The sequence below is a fragment of the Stegodyphus dumicola genome, chromosome 10 (genome assembly GCF_044657685.1).
Source record: "Stegodyphus dumicola isolate Sdum_Otavi_A_Nest chromosome 10, ASM4465768v1".
NCBI lineage: Eukaryota > Metazoa > Arthropoda > Arachnida > Araneae > Eresidae > Stegodyphus > Stegodyphus dumicola.
In genome coordinates, this window is record NC_140777.1 from 132,149,597 (window position 1) to 132,175,150 (window position 25,554).

General features: G+C 33.4%; 1 long non-coding RNA gene across 1 annotated transcript in view; it reads right to left on the minus strand.

The window, feature by feature from the left end:
• The window catches only part of LOC146995107 (uncharacterized), a 709,494-nt gene that overhangs the window by 340,393 nt on the left and 343,547 nt on the right, over positions 1–25,554 (minus strand). Inside the window, exon 3 of the long non-coding RNA XR_015043546.1 lies at positions 14,603–14,637. This is a non-coding gene — a long non-coding RNA (uncharacterized LOC146995107). The remainder of the gene's footprint in view (positions 1–14,602; positions 14,638–25,554) is intronic.

Here is a 25,554-nt window from a genome sequence, read left to right on the forward strand (position 1 = left end):
TTCCGGATTTTATTTGTTTCAGATGGATTCCACACTTCATGAAATGTACGCAAGTCCATCCGATATTCCTTTTGTCATCTTTTCCAAACGGAGTCCATCAAATGTTGACGATTCTTCCCCATACGATTTTAATTTGTTTCAGGATTTGTGGGGCTGGAAGGAATAGTAGTTAATTCCTTTCCTATGAGGAAGTGCGAGGGTGTTAAAGCTTCCTCAGAGTCATCTTTTATTTCGTATTCATGGACAATCGGCCTACTGTTAAGAGCGGCTTCAATATCACATAATACAGTGATCAAACCAGCGTCATCCAAAAGAGCCTTACCTAATGTTTCCGAAGGCATCGCTTAATTGAGCCTATCATTCTTTCCCACCATCCTCCCCACCAAGCCGCTCGGGGGGCGATGAATTTCCATTTGATGTTGTGGTGGGCATAAAACTGGTGTGCCTTGGCAGAGGCTATAGTATCCCAGAATAACTTCAGCTCTTTGTCCGCAGCGCAGAAAGTTGTGGCATTATCAGTGTACACTGTATGAGGAAGTGAACGTCTAGAGACAAAACGTTGTAATGCAAGTAGGAAGACGTCAGTACGAAGATCGGAAACTAATTGTAAGTGGATAGCTTGAGTTTCGACACCAGATATTAGGAGATAGTATTTTATACTTATTTATTTCCTAACATAAAAATAAAGTATAGAACAAGCAAAACATTTATGAATACAAAAACGTAAGTGTTGCCATTCACAAAAGGGTAATGTTATTTTTAATAGTTCGCTGGATTTGAAAAAAAATAGGTCTTGACGGCGAATCGGCCCGACGGTGAAACGGCCACGGTGAAATGGCGACGGCGAGAAGTCTTAGACCCCCACCTGGAGCACAAGTTAATGTTATTAAAGAGTATACAGAGCATGGATCTTTTAAATCCTGATACAGAGTTTAACTTGGAAAACTAGTTTGGAACTCCTAACAGAATTGGAGAACCTAACACAGAATTGGAGGAAAATATCGCTGTGCCTGAAGTAACAACATAGTTCACTGGTCTACAGTTTAACGTATCCCCGAGTAACATTAACGTATTTTATCTAAAAAAAAAAAAAATTAGCGTAAACGACATGAATGATAGTTACATAAATATACAGTCTTGAAACATAAATAATAGGTTCTTAGTGCAAAATAAAAGCAGAACATGATAAAAATAGTAATTGAATCATGTTCTGCTCATTCATTTACTCGCTCATTCTTATTAAAGCAACATAAAAAAAAGTTTCACTCTCTAAATGCAAATAATTACGTTAATAAATCTCTGAAAATAGAACAGAATAAATGCGAAGCAATGTTAAGCAGAGAAAGAAGCATCATGCCATGATATACGTTTCAGAAAGAAAAACTGCGTAAAAAGCAAAGGATAATCGTTTCACAATATCGGCATACCAGCATAATCAGCTTTTACGCAAATTTACTCGCAGGCATAAACTACTTACTGCATACATTAAGGAATTACATTAAATGCAATTAATCACGACAAGTGCTATCAACACGCTTTCAAATTAAAACTTAGTGAAAAAATTACCACGTTTTAAAGCAGGACCCCGCCCAGCGTCCCAAAAGCAAGGAACAGGAAAGTTCAGTGAAAGTCAAATGGTGTCGACTAAGACCAGAACTGTTTCAAAGAAAAGTAAAGGGTTTAACCCACTTTTATCTATGAAAATGAAAGCGCATCAAATGCACGGCTGTATTGTGGCCATGTTTGGTCATTATTCTGTAATCTATGAGCGATTATAAAAAATGAAAAATTTTGCGATGCAACTCATAAATCTTTGAAATACACTCAATTTCTGATTAATCAAAGACTATCTGATGTGGGCGCCCACATGTCTTCCTTCTACAGCCTATAAAATTTTACACATTTTGGCTGCACTTCATTTAAACGTATATCCCCGAATTTCATGAGAGGTATATTTCTCATTCAGTCAATTCATCAGTCAGTTCTCATTTCGCGTCAAAGCAAAAATACATTCATTAAAAATTGTAAAATACAGAACAACCTAAAACATCAAATATAGTTATAAACAGTTAAACTTTTACAATTAAAATAACAGTTTCTAAGAAGAAGAAAAAAAAAAAAAGTCAACTCAGCCAGCAGGCACGAAGACAGAACTTTCGGTGCACGGAACTATAAGTTAATTTTCGTTTCCTCTGTTGAAAAAGACGCTTAAGTTGGTGCACCAACTGACTTAATTCACTATTCTACTACACTTTCAAATGTAAACAAATGGCGGTCTCGTTAGGCCTAGTGTCCCACTATTAAATCGTTGATAATTCTACATAATAAATGTAAAATAGTTTATTCATTTCTATATATTTTTAATTCCCCACAGAGAAATCAGGACTTGATGGTAAATATAATCAGAACTTAAATATAACCTTAAATTTTAAACTGCGTATAATATAAATCTGAAGACAGTCGATGATTTATTTTTAATCTAAGTACTTGTATTAATGCATGCAAAGGAAAGAAAATTAGCACTTTATTAAGCAGCATTAAAATTCTTATTAGTGGTATTTAATATCATAAGCAATTAGTGACATTTCTTATTATAAGCAATAGAAAAAGTATTAATACGGAAAAATAAATAGAATGAGTTTCTTCTGAAAGACTTATTACAGCATTATAAGACGCATTATTGTTAAAATAATCGGATGAAATCATCTATACATAATATATCTAACATATGCATATACAAAAGAAAGGAAAAATCAACTAATAATGAGACAATAAGGATTATACAAAACAGAAAAGAAACCCATAATAATATTACGAAAATAACCCCAAACAAAATTGAAATATATGCATTACAAAAAGAGGAAAATCGATTAATAATTCCTTTGCCGGATTATTCTTAATCTCTTTATTACTACTACTCCCTATCATGGTAAGAAAATAATTAACCGATTTTCGGATTTTCTGTGCCGTTACTTTTGTTTCTGACTACCTTGCAGATATTGTCACGTATTTCTTTTCTTTCGTGGATACTATCTCTTGTTTCTTTACGAAAGCTTATTCCTTTGTTTCCCTAATCCGTTTTAATGCTGTTCTTATTGCTTTTTAGAGTGTTGTCTTTTCATATCTTTACTTTATTACTTATTTTTACGCTATACACACTTCTTTTCGTAATAAAGTGCAATATTAATTTGTTATTTATGAAATATGTAGGAGTTTTCATTTAAAATGTTAATTAAAATATCAATATAAATACATGCCTAACAATATAAATACACGTTTGTTCGAAAAGTTCACAGAAAAGTCATATCACTTGCGGTAAACTTGTAATGATTGAATTTGGTTGTTAGTCAACAGTATCGTATTCTCTGGAGAAAAAATGATATAATCTAATTCGTGTTCTAGTGCAAAGAGAGTTAAATCCTTTACTACCTACTGGGAACGATTTTAAACAAAGAGCTTTGGTTCTTTTGGTCAGAAACAGATCGCTATTTAGAATTTAGAAACGCATTGATAAATTCAGGACAGTTACAAGATAATCACAAGCAAGTATTTAAGTCCATATGTTTAGGATCTTATCCTGATAGAACTTGATTTGTACTAACACATATTATTTTCGATAAACCCTAAATTTCTTATTCCAAAGGCAGCAAAACATCCCCAAAACATTATGCTTCTGTATGTAACATTATAGGGTATTTCTCCCGCCTTCTTAGCCTGCCTTCGTAGTGTACCGGTCTGCACGCTGGGCGCGTATTCCAGAGGTCCGCGGTCCGATTCCCGGCGAAGGCGTTGCTCATTTTTAATCTTGCCTGCTTTTAAAAAAAAACCTAATGTCTCTACAACATTAGGCAATAGGTTTTCCGAATTCAATTCTTAATTTGCATTTTTCCACATGTTAATTCTTCTATACAATTTTAAAGTATTAAATTTAATTTTTCTGCAAATATAACATTTTTGCAATATGAAAAACTTTCCTTACTATAGATTTTATAAGCGCCAGGCGTATTTTCCTTGTTTCCTCGTTGATGAAGAATTTCCCTATGGTTGATCACCCATTGTATTCGTATGTTCTAAATGACTCCTGTTAAAGAGTTATTAAAGTTCTAAATGACTCCTGTTAAAGAGTTATTAATTGTTAAAGAGAGAGACAAACTAGAAAAAAATGGGGCATAGACCTCTGCAGGCCGGAATAGGGCACAGGCAATAAACACAATTGGCATAAAAGCGTCTTACAACTGTGAAGTCTCTAGATGGTTGCAGGGCCAGGGTAATACCCGAGTAGTCATAGAAAGCCGTCCGGGTGCCCTGTCCTGCTGTCACCTGTCACCTGTTAAAGAGTTACACTAAAAATACCAGAAATCAGTGATATCAGAAAAGTCCTCTCAAGGGGTTGATGGTAAAAAAAGAGGGGCGGGAGATCCTCGGACCACCCCCGGGGTGTTGTGCCTCAAAATTGGAGTGGAAAGTTTAACAGTTAGCTAGATTCAGTAATACCTCAATTACCAGTTGTACTACGGAGGGGCTGGCCTAGCTTCTACTCGTACCTGTTAAAGATTTAAGTTAATCCCGACTAAAGTTAATTCTGAATGAAAAACATTCAAGATTAACTTTTATTGCACACCGTTCTTATAAATCTCCTGAACGTTTTAGTATTAATTTCTTATTTGATTTTTCATAGAGTAAATATTTGATTCTTTGGAATAAGATTAGAATGCGGTCTGGACTTCACTGCATTTTCAATAGTCAAACGCAAATTCCATTGTTTTATTATATCAAAGATAGTTAGTTAAACGCTCTCTCTATATCAAGGATTATTTGGATATTTCGAATACTTTTATCACATTTAAAAAGATGAATAATTAAATTTCTAACAGAATTGGTTGTTAATTCACAGTGTCTTGCCATGTGCGCTTCAAATATAGAATTCTTAATATATTTTGCTACAGTTAAAATTTCAAAATGCAAGCGATTATTCTTGTGACGTATTTTAATTAGAAAAAAATTATAACAAAAACACTGCCTACCAAAAAATTTCTAGGAATCCAAATTATCGTGTGAGTTACTGATTAACACTTTTTGAACAAAATATTTTATTGCAAGGAATATTTTTATGATATATATTTTAAAACAAGCAAGGTATAAAATAATATATTAACAAAAATATTTGGAATCTATGTTTCAATATTTAGCTCAAGATCTATGCAAATAAATTTTGAAAATATAAGTGTCCAAAAACATGTGTGAGCTACATTTTTTTAATACGAGTTTTAAACGAAAGCTTTGAATAAATGAATGTACTAGTAAATAATTAACATAAATCAGACAAAATTCAACAGTTTTTTTAAAGGAATGCTGTAAAAAATAACAATTGTACTGAATAATTGTTATTTTTTAAAATAACAATTGTACTGAATAATTGTTATTTTTTAAAGAATGCTTTAAGCATGTTCTTAAAAGAGAGAATTTTTTCCCAGAGCGTAAAACTTTACCCAGAACTAATGATGATTTAAGGCTGAAATTTATATATTTTTATTTAAAGTGCCGTGTTCTTTTACGTCTATTTGAATGAGTAAGTATTGTTTTATTTATAAAATATCTTCTGTAATTAACTAAAATATTTTGTAATTCCAAACTGATGATTTAACTAAGAATTAAATTTCATACTGATGTAGCATTCTGGAAACCAAAATACAATGAACTCAGTCGTTGAAACAGATTACTTGTTAAGACTATAAAAACAAAAATCGTTATTTAACGCCAACTTACTTAAAACAAACACTTTCACCGCGAGCGTTATCTTCGAGAGGGTTCAATTATCAGGTATTTTCTCTCCTCTTTCCGCATGCCTTCGTGGTGTAGCTGGAAGCATGCTGGACGCGTATTCGAGCGGCCCAGGGTTCTAGTCCCAGCGAGGGTATCGCGGATTCTTTCAGTTTCCTGACATCGAAAAAATTCTGCAAAGCTCTACAGTGGCGTCCGAACTAAAAGGTAGTGAACGATAATTCGTCACCACCAGGATTTAGGGACTGGGTCCCCTAATCCCCAATCGCCCTTTAAAAGGGGGGAGTATATAAGGTATTTTCTACTCTTTCTGCATGCTTTCGTGGTGTAACTGGAAGCATACTCGACGCGTAATTGAGAGGTCCAGGGTTACAGCCCCGGCGAGGACACTACACATTTTTTACGTTTCCCGTTTCAAAAAAAAAAAAAAAAAACTAACGACTTTGCACAATGTATTTTCATGTCATATATTGGAAAAAAAAATAAATTTTTCAAGCAATTACGTAAATGTATGTGAATAATAGTAAAAAGTATTGGATACATTACTGCGACCTATTGCTACGAATGCAGGCTTTCTGTTCTCAAAAGAAAAAGTGTTTTAGTAGAAAAAAATTACGTTGCTTACTTTTAAATAAAGTCAGTGCCAGAGTAAAGTATTACTGAATATAGTTTATTCAGTTAAGGTCAATGGATAATACATATCCGAAACAAGTTTTGCATAATCTTTCGTAGCTGAGTCTCTTTGAAGATACATACCGTTGCCAATGATTCGATGTGATTACACATAATAGCTTTGAAAGAAATCGTCAGCAGCGTAGAAGCAGGTCGCAGGTTACTAGGTCAGAATGAAAATGCAAGTCCGTAATGATAGGAAACAGCAAATCAGCCAAAAGGCGACAAGCGGCTTCATAAAAATGGAACATTTGAATTCTCGCTTGGGAAAAAAAAAAAAAAAAAAAAAAAAAAAAAAAAAGAATAACAAATCACACTCCAACCAATAACACAATGAAAATATCACACAGCAAGAGTGCATGTATTGTTGCATTATTTTATGACACCAGTTGTTACGTTATTTTCTTCCTTCACGTTCGTACGGGGTTTGTGTGGAATTGGAGTGAATAACGACGATACTTGATGGAATATCGAAACACACTTTATTTAACAATATTAATCAGGGCAGCTCCAAAGTCACGTTTTATAGTCGTCGAAGATCTATTATATACTTGCTGGAACAATCAGCGACACAGCCTTCAGGTTATCAGGCTATCACGGTGGAGACAGCTTCACTGCAAAGCACCAGAGAACAGCTCCCGACTCTGCTCGGTCGTTCACGGAACTCCACGCACTGACTCCGAGACACTCCACGCTACAACTCGCGATGCTCTCGACGACACACAGAGCACAGTTCCCTACTCTTCGGTTCAGTCGTTCCCGGAGCTCAACACACTCTCTCGACGATGTACTAACCGCGGTACACTAAGAGACTCTTTCGATGCACTCGCTGCCCGGCTGTCAACTCGATCGACTTTGCACGGACTGACTAACTCGAGACAAACTATCTCGCACTCTGACTCTCCGCGTACCAGCAGGGTTTGTGTTCGAGAACATTCTGGGCTGAACCGGTAAGAATTCGTTCCAGAAGGTTCTCCATCCGTTCATAGCATATCGCCAATTGTGTCACCAAATGGGCGATTTCTCGCCAAATGTCGCAACCCTGCCTTCTCTTGCCATTTTATTTCAAACCTAAACCTGCTTTGCGGGGAAGCTATCCTACCGCGCCTGGACATTTCGTAACAGTATATTAAGCTCTCTTTGCAAATATATCTCTCTCCATTTTAAATGGAATAAATTAACATGAATATATTTTTTTTGCAAGCCATAGACTTCTTGTTATAAAAGACTGAGAAAAGGAAAAGTTTAAGCAAAAAAACTGTAATTTTTAGCTCAAAGGACGTTAGCCCAAAAAGGGTTATTAATTTCGTTTTGGCATTTTGCGGTGGTGATTCACTTTCTGCGTTGATTAACGTTTCAAACTGTTGCCACAAAATATATTTAAATATATTTACCCTGTATTATATTTAAAGAAATTAAATAATAAAGAATCTGCATAAATGTATGTATGTTTTGCAAGATTTATCCTAAGTTTTCTTTAGTTAAAGCAACTTTCCTATCCTTTTTAATTTCAACTTACAATTTCCTAACAGAATGTGTTTTTAGAATCGCGTTTAATGCAAATGAGTAAGAGCGGTATTTAAGTCGAAGTTCCGTTGAATTCGTTAGAGAGCCAGAGTTTCTGACTAGCGCGCGTTCGCGTTTTGGCTACGTCTCTCTAAGCTATTACTACGCTCGGTCTTATTTCAGGCCCTTGATAACTTTGCCAGCTTATTTGATATTTGGAGCCAACTACTTACAAATTTTCTCTATTGCTTCGGCTATATCTTTTAGCTAAGTGTTAGTTAAGCTTTATTTCTTAGTACTCTTCAGTTCAAGACCAAGTGGAAGCTTTGCTGTACGCTCTGAGAAAGAAGCCTACTATACACTCTTATTTGGAATAATAAAAGGTAATTAACCCTTCCTGAGTTTTACCTCTCTGTTCCCGAACTAACTCAAGCGATTATTTGCTTATCTGATCACGAGGTTCCTACACATCTAGATGTTAGATAAAAGAGTGGAAACCCACAGTTTCTCGCATTGTGATAAAACAACGATACCTAGAGCCATCCAGTTTTGAATAACGTAATCCTCCAGCGAATATGGGCATGTGGAAGTCCTAATTTGGAATTTATTTTATTACCGATTTCTGTCAGACTTTAAAGAATTTTTGATTAACAAAGTCAACGATTTCAAAGCGAGCAATAGCAGCACTGTACGAAAAAATAAAACATGTTTCCTCTCCAGCGCGCGAGACTGTGTATCTGAAATTCTAAAAATAGGCTCATTTTAAAATTATTTTACGATATTTCTGTTGAATTGAATTTTATGGTCTAAGTGCGAAGAATATGATATTTAATAAATAAAGGTAGCATACAAAACGTTAAAAAATTTTTAAATTTTTTTTTTAAGTATTAGTTTGTTAACTGATCTCTTTCTTAAAAAAACACTTCCATAAATTATGTTTTATATACCACATATCTATTAACGCCTTAATATATATATATATATGTATATGTATATCATTCTCAGAAAGGTCTATAGACTGAATATTTTCCCGCTAATGCTTCTGGAAAAAATATATCGTCCCTTTGATTCTTAAAATCATTTAATGTATTGCGAGCTCGAAAAAAAGAAGCCATAGCGTGATTGTGCCGGGAAACGTGGTTTCACGAATTACAGTCATATAAAGGTTAAGCGTCTGAATGTCTGGACTTAAACACACACACACACACACAAAAAAAAAAAAAAAAAAAAACTTTTCACGCTCTTGAATATTTAATTACGTTGATAACTGTCATTTGGTACAAAAAGACTGCGGATTTAAGAGGGAGTATTGATTAAAGACAGTTCGAACTCTGACTGATAGAAAATAGGAGCAAAAAGTGTCGAAGTATTAGGAAAGGACAACTGCGTTCAAGATTACGACATCGTTAATTTCATGTTGTTAGATGAGTTTAGATTTTCCATAAAACTAATCACGGAATGTTTAATGAAAGGGCGATACAAACATTACCAATCCATTCAATTAAGAATGCTTTTATGATATAACATGTTTTTACATAACACATTTAAAAAAACCATGCTTTAAACAAATACTCCCATTATCTGAATTAATTAAGTCAATAATTAATCAATTAACTAATTAAGCAATCAACACTTATTACAATAAGTGCTTTTAAAGGCTAAAACAGTACTATCTTGGATTTTTTTTGAAAATGAGATATAATTTTATTGCAAAAATTTTGTAACGTTTTACTTTGTTTTCAAACTTCAAATTTTTGAAAAAATGTCACGTTTTATTCCTGTGCATCAGTACATGTATCTGGGTTTTCCTCCTCATAAAAAGAAGTTGCTCAGATCTTGCGCACAGTAAATGTACAGACGGGAAATTATAGACGTATTGTTTCTAAACCCAGTGTAAAGCTATTTAGATAATAGTACTTTATGACTGAACAAAAAAAAAAAAAAAAAAAAAACAATCTTTCGCATTTCCAAACATAATTTTACCATTAATATCAATCAGAAATGGTGGCTCAAAAAGTAGACCTTTTACCTAAGCAATTATAGAGATCGGCAGATAAATGTTCGTTCCTGAAGAGAAGAGAAAATACTCTTCTCTGAAACACGTTGAACTTAATTTTTTAACAAAAATTAATTTTTTAACAAAAATTAATGACCAAAACAAACAAAGCAGCCTCATCATTTCGCATATATTTTTTCCCCAACGAACTTAAACCGAGCTTCATTCTGAAAAAATTCCAGATACTTTCAAGAACTCGCGTTTTAAGTCCCAGAAAAATGACACTTTAATCTGCCGCCCAAACGAGATAGCGATCAGTGAAACTGACTACCGTACCGTAAGTCCGGGTTCGAATCCCGGAACAGGCATGGATGAGTATTGTAAATGTATAGTATGCATACATAATGTTAATATGTATAATGTATAGTATATGTAAATGCATATATAATATTAATATGTGTAATGTATAGTATAGTAAATGTGCATATAATGTTAATATGTATAATGTCTAGTATATGTAAATGTATAGTCATATGTCACGACCCTATCATGTCTGTTTCAATTCCTTATATTCCACAATTTACAAAAATAATGCCAGTTCAGAAATGTTACAAATGCCTGAAACAGGCTAACTTCTGATGCCAGGCAACCGAACGCCCATCGAGTACAGTTGTGCGGCAGAGCAATACCTGTAAAAGTCACTGACGAAGTTCTGGCGTTCCGTCCACTGTTCTCTGTCCCTGTAAATTTATAGTGTCTGTGCGGCACAATAGCACTCTAAATATATGGCGAACCGAAAACCCTTTTGTGTTGTTTGTAGGTAGGGTAAGAGGGGTGAGAGACTACCGGTCCCAACCCCCGAGATGTTATCTCTCAAAATTGAGGGGGAGGGGGATTGCGCAAAATCGTATTTTCACCTATGTGGTGCTCAAGACTACCCAACGACAGGCGTAATCTTGTACTCCTTCCCTCGATGAATTTAGTGGGCTTGTTCTGACGAGGCTCTGATGAAATTAGTTACAACAAAAACAACACTTTAACAAAATGCGGAAAAACGTTATTAATTATATTTCAGCATCGAAAACAGTTATTTTTCATCTTTAAATTTAAAGAGATATTTCCCGCATTTTGCTACTAAAATATCATTTGTAGATATGCAGCGGTACCTCGGATTTCGAATGCCTCTCGTCATGAACAAAAATTAGCTAGGATTATAAATGCTGTTTCGAGTACTGAAAATGCAAGCCGACAACAAATGATTTTAAGGTAACCTCTGACACGGAGTTAACCCTCAAGGACTGCTGGAAAAAACATCACTTTAATACTCTGCATTGCCCAATACTCGCTGACAAAACGTGGCAGCGGGTGATTGATTTATAAGACCATGAATCCGGCCCGGTGGAAACTATGATCATATAATATTGCAAGCAAAGACTTAGGGCTTTGATGCTGAGAACTTTTTTTTCTTTTGTTTGTTATTTATGATACTGTGTATCTATGAGCAATCATAGGCTTAAAAATTAAAAGTGAAATCATGGATGCGTTAGTAAAAGCACAGCAAAAGGAAGCCAGCATAGAAGAGCTTGACAATTTCAGAAGCAAGAGCAAAACGAGATTACGTTAAGAAATGTTTTCAGAAGAAAGAAACGGAGAGAAGATGATTCTAATTCCTTGTTCCCCGAAATTGGGGAATTAAGGTACAAAGTTTCAGTGAACAATATTACCCTGATAAAGCAGGTGCCATGGGATGAGCAATTTCATTAACAATGACATGTTCCACTTTAGAAACATTTACAACAAATCATATAGGTAAAAATCTTAATGAGGCAGAGACCTAATGAATCTAAGTCATCCAAAGTGGCGCTAAGAGATAAAGAACAAGAAAAGAAGCTCCATAAAGAAAGCTAGTTATATGATGTTTCTATGGCAAGGGGGTTCCTCACCCAAACAATAACATCTCTTCTCTTTCACATCATTCTCCTTTTTCTCCCTTCAACTCACCTTCGTACAGCTAAGATAAAATTAAATTAAGTGTTACTCTTTTATCTGTTTAGTATTATATTTACCTTTCCTTTGTCTTAAATTTAGTGATTTAGATTAGTTTTCTTATGTACACAAAGTACTGTAGTATAAATTGAAATACACAATCATATGTAGCCTACGAACGGCTTGATCCAGTGGTTCTCAGTCTGTGGTCCGAGGACCACAAGTAGTCCTTTTGTGATCTTCTTAGATTTCGAAAATAAAATTCAAAGTAACTCCATTTACCACACTACAGTTGAAATTCTCAGAGTTCGGAAATGACACATATCAATCGTTTATAATTTTCTCCCCCTCCCCCAGACTCTTATCTCGAAGATGACATCCGTCCTTGGTCGTGCCGTGACATTCATTTCTGCGGAATCTGTCCCTCTGACATACAAGGCCTGTCGTTCAATACATGTTTTTTTCTTTTGTTACAAGATATTTTGAATAGCACAGTGTTACATATTAAACATTCATGTTACATAAATGAATAGCTACATATAAGGAGAATTATATGGTATATATGTTACGGTGAAACACCGAAATCTGGAGAATGTCGACTTTCACCGGTGAATGTCAACATTCACATAGTCTCTTTTTGTATGTCCGAAAAATTTTCCAAATACTCTTATTTCTGACTTACACCGGTCAATGTCGACATTCACCATGTACTAATGGTGAATGGTGAACATATAACAATATTATATTTTCTTCTCCGTCATTCAGTCGCGAATAAACGCACTTGAGACTTGAAATAAGAACTTAAGAACATGAGAACCTAAAACACACAATACATTCAAAATGAGAAAGGAAAATAATAGAAGTTAAAAACTTACTTAATTATACAGTACGTTCTAAATGAGAAAATAAAATAACAGTAATAAAAAACTTACTAAATTATGTGATTCAAATCTTATTTAATGCAACAACTTAAACTATTATGGCACTTTATGACCTCTCTTTTCGACTTTCACCAGAGCATATCTGTGATTGTCGACATACACTGGTGAGGGTCCGAATATACAAGAATGTAGTGAAATATTCGATCTTTCACCGACGTATTTGGTGAATGTTGATATTCTCCGGTGAAAGTCGACATTCTCCAATTTCGCTCTTTCACGGTAACATATACATACATATGCATATGACAATGCATTAAATTAATACTACATTTGATGTATAAATAAGTCAAATGTGTTACATTTTATGACTATCAATGTGAAAAATTATTTTTACACTGCAGACATATATAAATGACATTACGCAAAACTGGTTTTGGTATTTCATGTGCTAAGCAAATAATGGAATGAACACTTATATTACGAGAATTAGATATCTATATGTAACAATGTACTAGATGGGATAAATACAAACATATGCATATGTCAGGAAATTTATTCTACGGAGCAAAGATTTCAAAAGAGTTAGATAACTATATAAAAAATTAAATACTTATATTACAGAAGCTGAAACTGAAATTTAGCTACTTAGGGAATGACTGCAATAAACTGTTCCTAATAAATTTATTATCGTTAACCGTCCCTCCCCCCGTAGGGACTTACCACTCTAGTCTTAGCAACAACACTGTAACTGTTCTGCTTCTTTCCAGTATACATCCAAACATAAGACAATTACGCAAGAACTTCTCCATCTCATTAGTGTGAGTATCAGCATTTATTTAATTTTTGGTTAATTCGATAAAGATTATTCAAATTCTAATAGCCTTGAATTATTAAAATCAAATATTAATTTTCTGTTATTAATTTAATTATTGGCTACCAGCATAAAATTAAATGAATTTTAATTAATTCTATTTTTAAAATATAATAATATACTGGTAGTAATGTATGCTAAGAAAAAATTGCTTTTCGAAGGGACAAGAGAAAGTGGTGCATAGAACATATTAGTTCATAAAAGTGGTCCTCACTTGAGAAACTGGTTCTTGATATTAATTAATATACAGAAATTACTTTCAGTTTACGAACATTTCAGATAATGAACTGCTTCCAGGAACATATGTTTTACATCCATGAACCGTGGTATCACTATACTTTGAAGCAGTAATTTAAAATAAAGGCGAAGTAATTATTTAATTTCAGAAAACGGATAGAATCTTAGCTCTCGACCACGTTTCCGCTCATCGATTTTTACAATAAAATACTCAAAACTAAATCTTAATTTTGACCAAACATGGCGAGTGTGGAATGTAGCATTACGCTATATTCCACAGCGAGTTTCTCGCAGACACTGACTTGTTTCGCTTTCTGTAATGAACCAGTTTATCAGTCGATTAGCTACTATAGAGAAAAGTTGGGCCACGCCACCATAAAAATAGCGAAATTGATTCAAACAACGATTTCACGGGTGATGAAATTCCACGCAGAGTTAATTTCCTTTCCGGCCCATTAATCCGGGAGGTTCGTTGGCTGCCTTCAACACGGCAAAAAGTGCCGATAAAATGCCCGGATTGATAATGAAGCAACGGGCCTTTTTGAAAGATACTATCTTAATTAGATCTCTTAGGACTCGGTTTAATTAAGGGACACACGCACATATAAAAATACCCAACAATACCAAAGGCGATATAAAACAAAATGTGTATAACAAAGTTGCAAAATTTACCACTAAAAGTTCTTCTTTCGTAGTCGGTATACCTCCTGAAAGAAAAAAAGAGAAAGTGGTGAATAAACTGAAATAAAAACATCGTTTTATGGATGCTTAAAAATGTTATGCACAATAAATTAACAAATTTATTAAGACTTAAAAACTCTAGGTTAGTGTTGTTATGGCATATAAAACATGGTTCAGACTATTTTTTGGATAAAAATGAAATTCCAGCTTTAGTGTCATATTTATATCCGAAGTTCTCTTTAAAAATGCCTTGTACAGCGTTTTTGAAGCGAGATAAAAACAGCGATGCGAATGTTGATGTTCGTTTGATTTTATGTTCCTGAAACTTTCAGACATACCCATTGAATGAGTAATCAGCAAAAACTTGGAAAAATTCTGTATATTATCGAAGATATGGACTTGTAAAGACACAATAACGAGAAAGCGAATTACTATCGAATGTATCGCAAATAATTTTTGTCAGGTTAATCCACCGGTAAACTCGAGTTAGAAAAATAAACTATCTGAGAAGAAGAAATTCACAAATTAGTTGATGCGGATAAAAAATCGAAAAGTAATGCAAGCGCCGTAGCCGTTATTAGTAAAAAAAACTTATATTGTAGATCTGATGTAGATATTTTGAGAAAAGGATATTCAAAATTTAGAAAAATAATTTTAAAAAATGCAGATATTGATCCCTTTAAATATGTTACACTAGCTGGTTTATGTACGGCTATTTATAGAGCTAAATTCTTATTAAGCAACTACTATTGTTATTGACGAAGAAATTATTTTAAAAGGTTCAATATAGTAAAATATCTTGTTCTTGCTTGCTTAGATTATCCATCTCATACATATAATATTGATATACATCCTGCTCTAAAGGGGAAAAACTGAATGTAAATAATAAAACATATAATATAGAGGGATTTTATGAAAATAGAGTCTATCAATTTCATGAATGTTATTGGCATGGGTGTATTAGATGTTTTGCCGAAAGCACAGTAAATAAATATGTATAAACAAATATGCATAAAATATATATATGAAAAAAAAAAAAAAATAGAAACAGATAACACGATAAAAGACGTAGGCCGTGAACTCGTTGTGATATGGGAATGTGATTTTGAAAACGATAAAGAAATTAAAAGATATACGAAAAAAGAATTGAAAACGTATTTTATAGAATCTTTAAATCCTAGAAATGCTTTCTCAAATGATAGATGTGAACCTACCAAATTACAATATGAAATGAAAAAAAAAAAAATATATTGATGGTGTTTCACTCTATCCAACTGTTCATTTCTTAGATGATTATCTAATAAAACATGCTTATAAAATTTACAGCCGCATGAAATATGATAAAAATTGGTATTGTTTGATTAAGTGTTATATCATCCTGTAACCTAGAAAATTATATCATCCTGCATTGCCTTTTAAAGGATATAAATTATTATTTTCATTATATAAATTATGCTGAAAAATTATTCAATGCAAATATTTTAAATCTCTAGCCGAAAAAAGAAAGTGTGAAGAATGTTATAAATTAAGAAATAAGGAATGTCAGCATAATGATGACGAAAGAAGTTTCATAGGTACTTGAACAACAGAAGAAATTAAATCAGCAAAAAAGATACAAAATTTTAAATATATATGAAGTCTGGCATTTTGAAAGGAGAACGAACAATTTATTCAAAGACTATGTTAAAATGGTTTTAAAAACTAAATTGGAAACAGATGATAAAGACTCTAATCATATCAAAATAAAGAATAATATAAAAGAGCCACTAAGGAAAAATTAGGCATAGAGTTAGAGAAAATGGAAAAAAATCCAGAGTATCTTAAAGTATCGTAAAAGTATCTTAAGCAGCATATATCCCTCACTCTGAGAAACAGACTCTTTTTTTAGAAAGATGTTGATGAAATTAACACCTGTTTATAAAAAATTCATGTTTCCCATAGTTGGAGAAATATGCTGCTTGTGTGTGTGCGTGAACAGGAATAATTAGCACTATTAGAAACGATAATAAGAATCACAGTTATCTTGAGTTAATTATGTCTGCATTATCTCTGTAACAGAGAAAATAATGATAATATTTTGTCTATATAAACATTATAGAAATACTATATGTGTAACGCTAAATAACTTCCGTTAATAGTTTTTAAATATTTTTCAGTTGTTTATCAAATTATTTAAACGTTTACAATTATTTTCTAAAAGAAATTATAATGGAATAATTAATGAAATAAGGAGCAACTGACACGCCACCCAGTCGGTATCGTGGTTAGGGAAGCTGACTGCAATACCGAAGGGCCTGGTTCGAATCCCGGAGAACGCATGGTTGTAACTGCCCGTCCCTTCATAGGAGGCGATGGTGGCCCACCTATTAGGTGCATCCATAATAAAGAGACCATCACATCTGGTCTTGTATAGATTAATGGATTGGGTTACATTGTAACTGCCATTGAAGAGAAAAAAAAAAAAAAAGAGCAACTAACACTTAAAAATCTTCCTTCCAATTTATTCGTTCTACTACATAAGAAAGCATTGTATCTGGTGGTCATATTTTTCACGAGTGTTGAACAAAATATGTGTAATTGTAGCAAATAATTTCATTTTAATACCTGATATAAGTAAATAAAACAAAAGTTTTGCTGAAAACATTTAATTGCCTTTCCCGGCCCCTGAAATAGTTAAACAGGCCCATATTTCACAATCAATTTTAGAATTAAAGTATTATACGTTAAATTCTGATAATTAAAAAGGTAACCAATTTTTAATCTAATATTTTTTATGTGTGCATACTTAATACAAATAGCAAATTATATATATTTTTAATTTTTCTATTGAGAAATTGAGATATATTGTAAAATGTAGTGGTGGTACTAAAGTTTCTCAATTTTTGTTCAGATGGTTCGCGTTAGTGAAAAGGTTGAGAACCGCTGGTATATACCAAACTCAAACCTCATCGTCGATTACCTATTCACGAAGGACATAAAATCAAATACATAAGAGGAAATATCTTTAAAATTTTACCACAGTGTATTAAACACATTCTGATGCGTCATCGGTCCACTTTCCACCATAAAGGCTTTTCATTTTATTTAAAACTCCGAACTGCTCATTACCAACACCACCATGATTTACCTCACCGGAAAATGATTTTATACTAGCAACACCACAATAAATCACAAGATGTAACGCTTGTGGAAAACGAAAGCAGAGACAGGCTACATTAAGAAATCATAAACGGAAAGCATTTTAAAAAACCCATCCCAAACAGCGAATCTGTAAGCGTTCTCTGCATAACAGGAACCCACCGACCGGTGCACGTGATACTCAACCCAGACGAAAGTCATTTAAAAACGCGCAGGCAAAGTTGTAACTCATGTAAAACGGCGTTTAGGAACAGTATTACAACCACATTATAATCCCAGAAGGCCCCTGGAATTACTCATAAAAGGGTCTGTGAAATATGACTTTCATTATACGCTTCGAAAAACCGCGGCATTTTATGCCCCAAGAGACTCGAGGAAGAAGAAAGGCGTAAAAGCAAGGAAAAGACAGGCAGAGCCACCAAGCGGCGGGAGGAGGATTTAGGGCAGCCAGACAAAGTTTTCCATGCGGGTAGCGAGCGCGTGGGTCTTTTAAAGAAGCGGGCGCGTTCATTAATGCTGAAGAGTGCCGGATCACTGGTGCGTAGCTTGTTAGAATCCCTTTATTTTAAAAACAGTTTTTTTTTTTTTTCCTAAATTCTTTCCTGAATTTTGCCAGGGATTAAACTGCAATTAAAATCTAGCTAGACAACTTCGCTTCAGTTGTTGTCCTTTGTTGGAAGCGAACAAACAAGATTAAAATTTGTTCGCATCTTGTTTTTTCCTTTACCGTTATTATTAATCTAGATAAAGATAACAGAAATATTTAACGTTTCAAACAATACATCGACTTTTCACGTACTTAAATGCGAAAATGCTTCATTTCGGCGGGGAAGGGCGTCATTAAACAGTAATTTATCTGATAAACAGCAGAGAATTCTCTTTCCGTTCTAAATGTTTCAGCTATTTACATACTAAATCACAGTATTATTAGCATTACTCTATATTAACATTTAACCAAACTTATTAAAAGTTTTGCTCCATCATACAATCTTCGTCATCCTAAAATCCCAATCACATATATTTCCGCTACGAGGGACTAGATGTCGAAAGGGACAATTCTCATAACCCGCACATTTCCACGAAACTTACGCATCTAGTTTACCATTCACTTATTGAACGCCAAACAGTAATCGATTATTGCTCAGATTGGGATCACGTGATCCTTCAGAAACAGAACTTTCGTCTGATTGGTTGATCTCTACCCGGGACACCAAAAATCCCGTGTAGCCGGTACATTGTTTCCGTAGCTTGGGGGGGGGACTTCGCTTCCGACAGAGCTGTTTTTTCTAGGAATCCTCCCGTTTAAACCAGTGCTACCAGAATCTCGTTTCTCAGAGAAGTCCCGTCTAGCAGTGACCGTCGCTAGATGTGATAACCCCTTAAGATCTTCGAAGTGCGGAGGAAGAAAAACGGTGAAACATTTTCCGGGTTGATACCGAAGGCTACGTCCATGGTTAACTAATGAGAACAGGATAGAAGAATAACATATTATAAATAACGGAAAAGTACTATTAACAATTAAGCTGCCTTTTCAAGCAATGTAACCTGGAAAACAGATATAGAATATTGTCTACGTAGTTAAGTACATTAAATCAATATTCAAAACAAAAGATAATAACAAAAATCTGAACGCTTTCAGATTTTAATGGTCGCCCGAAAGGGTTTGTTAAGGCTTCTTACGCTCTTGATAAGCTCGCAGTCTACTAACTTTTACAAAAATTTTAAAAGCAGTATACATTCAGAACTCCCGATGCAGCGTTAAGTGTTGGCATACACTTCTCTGTTTCCCCCCAGTCTTTTCTCAGTTCATCATATCAATGTTAAATTTTCTTAATAAGATGGCTTTATAATTTTTTTGGGGTCTTTTTATTATTAAACTTTTGCATGTTTTTTTTTATTTATAAAATATCACTTCGCCACATAAAATTCGATTCAACGGCAAAATCACAAAATATTTATAAACAGCCCATCTTTATAATTTCCGAAAGACATTTTCACGCGCTGGAGATAAAAATGTTTTTTTTTTTTCGTACAGTGTCACCACTACTAGCTTTGAAATGGTTGAGTTTGCTAATCCAAAAATTCGTTAGTTTTGCAATATAGATAAAATAGATAGTTTTAAATAGATAATAAAACAAATTCGAAATTCAAAATTCGGGTTTCCAGATGCCCACATTCGGGTGGAGGACTACGTTATTCAAAATTTGATGGCTGTAGATAGCTTTGTTTTTTAACAATTTCACAAATATACATGCATTCATACGGATTCTTCATTATTTAATTTCTTTAAATATAATACAGGGCGATAAGATTTGGTGGCAACAATTTGAAAAGTTATACGCCTTATATCTATATGCCAAAATGCCTTGTTACTTCTTTTAGTTCATCAGAAGTCAATATACCCATTCGGGGCTAATGTCCCCCCTTTGGGCTAAAAAGAACTGTGCTTTTGTTTTTGTTACTTCTTTTAGTTCGTCAGAAGTCAGTATGAAATCGATTAATGATTACCTGCTATGACTTACATTAACTATGCACTTTTCTTTTGTAGACAGTTTGTTTTTTGTGTGTGATAATAATTTTACCATTATTCTAAAATAAATCATCTTAACGTTTTTTACTGTGTATAGTCCAACTGCGTGGACCAAAGCGGTAAATGATCCATTTTCCTGGGGAATTTAACGACCACATAAAACGAAAGAAGTTTTCTTTTAGACACTACAGGGGGTCTTGGCTCTTTCCGAAGAAGAGAACTAATAAGCCTCCGCTTTAAAAAAATTGAGGGTTGTTACTAACTAAGTTTTACTTTTTGAAGCCAAATAGAAATAACAAACATAAATGCAAGAGCCAGCAAAGAAAATAAGCTTTAGTAAATACAAATATATTGGTATTAGAAACATCTTTAATTAAGTTGTAAAGACTATATTAATTTTATTAACAGTTAAATTTTGAGTTAAACTTCCTTTCCTATTGCTCTTAATCTCAACTTACCACTTCCGACCAGAACGTAGCTTTAGAATCAAGTTTGAATGCAAATCGAGGAAGAGCGGTATTTAACCGAGATGTTCTACTGTCTTAGTCAGAGAGAACCAGAGATTCTGGCTAACACGCATCCGCCTTTTTAGGCTACTCTCTCTTAAGCTATTATTACGCTCGGCCGTACTTTAGGCCCTTCGTAGTCAATTAGCGTTAAGGGGCCAACTCCGTTAGAATCTTGATAGTTTCGGCTATATCCTTTTAGTTAAGATTAGTTAAGTTTTAATTCTTAGGTTCCTAAGTTCAAGCCCGAGTGTCGGCTTTATTGTAAGGAGTTCTGTTAAATCTTATTTGAATAATAAAAGGTCTTTTAACCCTTTCCAAGTTTATTTACTGTCTCACGAACTCAAGTGATTATTCGCTTACTATATAGTTTAAGATTCTTCACATTCAACTGTAACTTAAGATACACATTACAGAATGTTTACATAGTACAGTACTAGAGCAAATACTGTTATAAATTATACAAAGTCTGAACTACAGTTAAGTGGGAAGCAAGCGATTATTGTGTCAGAGTATGTTAAAAGTGTGCTAGAAATAATTTCTTTTAATTAAAGTAATCCTGGAAATGTTTATAGAAATTATTAGACAGATATATTTGTTTCCTGCGAGCTAGATGTGTTATAAATTACATTAGTGATAGTACAAAAAATAAATTAAAATACATATTCATTGCTTTTAAATTGCTGAAATTAGTTAAACTAAATCGTTTTAATTTTAAAAGTAAATTAATAATCGCCCATGATAAATTAGATCTACACATGACAGAAAAGAAATACGCCAAAGTAAAACATAAAACATGACAGAAAAGAAATACGCCAAAGTAAAACATAAAACATGACAGAAAAGAAATACGCCAAAGTAAAACATAAAACATGACAGAAAAGAAATACGCCAAAGTAAAACATAAAACATGACAGAAAAGAAATACGCCAAAGTAAAACATAAAACATGACAGAAAAGAAATACGCCAAAGTAAAACATAAAACATGACAGAAAAGAAATACGCCAAAGTAAAACATAAAACATGACAGAAAAGAAATACGCCAAAGTAAAACATAAAACATGACAGAAAAGAAATACGCCAAAGTAAAACATAAAACATGACAGAAAAGAAATACGCCAAAGTAAAACATAAAACATGACAGAAAAGAAATACGCCAAAGTAAAACATAAAACATGACAGAAAAGAAATACGCCAAAGTAAAACATAAAACATGACAGAAAAGAAATACGCCAAAGTAAAACATAAAACATGACAGAAAAGAAATACGCCAAAGTAAAACATAAAACATGACAGAAAAGAAATACGCCAAAGTAAAACATAAAACATGACAGAAAAGAAATACGCCAAAGTAAAACATAAAACATGACAGAAAAGAAATACGCCAAAGTAAAACATAAAACATGACAGAAAAGAAATACGCCAAAGTAAAACATAAAACATGACAGAAAAGAAATACGCCAAAGTAAAACATAAAACATGACAGAAAAGAAATACGCCAAAGTAAAACATAAAACATGACAGAAAAGAAATACGCCAAAGTAAAACATAAAACATGACAGAAAAGAAATACGCCAAAGTAAAACATAAAACATGACAGAAAAGAAATACGCCAAAGTAAAACATAAAACATGACAGAAAAGAAATACGCCAAAGTAAAACATAAAACATGACAGAAAAGAAATACGCCAAAGTAAAACATAAAACATGACAGAAAAGAAATACGCCAAAGTAAAACATAAAACATGACAGAAAAGAAATACGCCAAAGTAAAACATAAAACATGACAGAAAAGAAATACGCCAAAGTAAAACATAAAACATGACAGAAAAGAAATACGCCAAAGTAAAACATAAAACATGACAGAAAAGAAATACGCCAAAGTAAAACATAAAACTGGCAAAGCAACAGCCTTGTGTTTAGCGTGGATTTTAGTCAAAATGCTATCGATTTCGAGGGCAAACGGGCACAGGTCCCTAAACCACGATTGTATTTATATTCAAAAGGAGTAAAGCAAACGAGAAGGTAGCGCCATCTATCGGCACAAATAGTCACGTAAATTGGAAAAAAGGAGTTAATGGAATTTTAAAAGCTTTAGGAAGGGCTGGATTGGAATTAAAGTCATTAAATTAAACAAGATAAATAATTGTGAATGTGAAAAGTTTCAAGAAAATCTAATTAAACGAAATATCCCATCACGTCATGTATATGTATAAGCATATATATACACACGACATGTTCAGCTGTGTAACACTCTTCGACTTACCTTCAGCTGTATTAATAACATCTAAGTTTAATAACTTCGACGTAATGCAATGAAAATCTTATATGCACGACAAAAATGACAATAATAAATATATAACCTCTTAAAAAAAAGAAACTTAATTAGCTTGTGAGGCACTGAATTAATTTTTATATAAAAATGTATTTATTTATATTTGAAAACGACAAACGTGAACTTTTTTTATAAACTTCATCATACAGAAGCATTTTATTACAGGAGAGTAATTTTCTGCTTTGCAATAAAATGTTTCCTTTGCTTTTAATAATTTAATTATCCATAAGCATAAAACAAATAAGAATTCGCTTGAAAATTAATAAAATTATTCTTTATTGCGCTTTTAAAAGTATGGAAGAATCATTTGGCTGTTAGTATGCGCAGAGCTAATTGCATCAATTAACGATCACAATATATCATTAAGACCAAATTTTATTTCGGCATTTGCAGACATTTGCACTGCATACTTAAAAACGAAAAAATTTTTAAGATTCATACGCAAATAGAATATTGAGGAACTATAGAACTAATTTATTAATCGCTATCACATTATACAGATGGATTTATAGAACAATGAATGGGATCGCCTAAAATAAACGTTTCAAACAGGGTAATTTACAAATCAATCGGTTGTATGATGTATTTGTGATGCAAAAATTATTGAATTTCTTGACAGGCGAGAAAACAATTTATTGCAACACAGAAATCGGATCGATATACGTTTCAAAACCAGGACATCGATATTTTCTATCGATTTCGGACTCTCGACGAAAATACACCTTAAATCATAACCTGATGATGTCTTTCACTAGATTTCAGCAAGTAATTATGCCTTTATCTTCATTAGTGAGCATGCTTTTTTATATGGTATTTGAAAATATAGAATGATAACTGTTTTTTACTGTATTTGAATATGTAGCTTTTTTTAATATTTGAAAATTTGCAAGTTAGAAAATTTTCGAAATCTTTCTTACATAACGACTAACTATAATTTTAAAATCAATTGTAAATCAACGATTTTACTTTGCATGATCGCCTTGCTGTTAACTGCAACTGCAATCAACTAATTATATTATTTTACAGAAACAGCCTGTGTTATTTTAAAAAGATCAAAGCATACACGAGGTACAACAGAACATGTTAGCAAAAATTACTCTTTAAAGGGAAATCTCTGTGGTGATTTAAGTGTTTTGTCTGACAATATTCGTAATTGTAAAACAGTTATACAAAATATTTAAACCAGTTATTTTTTGCAAATCTTTTGTAATATATATATGATGATGATGTGATTTTTGAGGAAAAGATGAAACCAAACTCCCGCTTGAGTCATTACCAAGAAGACTGGTGCGAAAATCCCAATTTTGCTGGTTAAAACATCATTTTTAATTTTTACAGGAATAATTATTCGCAAATATACTTCTGGTTATAACTGACACAACACTAGTGGTGCTAAACACGCCCCACAATTTCGATATGCATAGTTTACAATTTAGACGATGAAGAAGAAGGCGAAGCCGGAGACGTAGTTTATTCAGGCAACAGCAAGTGAGAAAAAGCAATGCGTACTGACTTCGGTTATATCTATAACCAGAAAGCCACTGCGTTAATCCTCAGCAGCGACTAGGCTACAGATGTCGCAGTGCAGAGAGATTGCAGAGAAGAAATGACATAACATGCGGCAGAGTGACGCAACAAAGCGCATCCTTTGAAGTGGAGATGCGTTTAATTAAAATTTTGAATTTCAAGATGTATTGCCGATTGATTACAATTAAATTTGTTTCATATTTTATATTTTACACACGCACACACATATATATATATATTCCAATTAGAACTTGTGAAGATTCAATTTTTAAAACAGTTCTGGTTCAGCAAGAGAATAATGCATAATTAAGTATTGTTCATTAAAAGTAGATATTTGGGGAAGCATTTCTAATACTTTTTTAAGTTCCTGGGCCAGAAGTAACCAGACGACTTATAAAAATTAAATTAGAATAACCTTTCGGTAATTACTTAATGACAGTCTAAGATTTTATGAATCCACAATACAGATGAATTCGTCAATGAAAGAGCATATGGAACACAGCCTCACCTTCCCACTTTAAATAAAACTGGTGGCTAAGCACTTGCACACTAAACATTTGCCAGGAGTTATTGCGAAGTCCACAGTGTACCATACAGCACGAACGACATTACGTCCGCGAATAGAAAAAGAAAAAATAACATTTAAACAACTAAAACCCTTGTCAGGCTTACAGACGCGAAGTCCAAAAAGGAAACTTTTCGAGAAACACCATCCACCTAGTAGTATATTATACAGAAGCATAACTATCCTTTCATTGGTTGACGTAGGAGAAAGAGAGTTTGAGCGTAATTTTTCTCCAAGACTCGTAAAATATTGTTACGTTATTTTCTTCCTTCACGTTCGTACGGGGTTCGTAGATTTGGAGTGAATAAAGACGACACTTGATGAAGTATCGAAACACACTT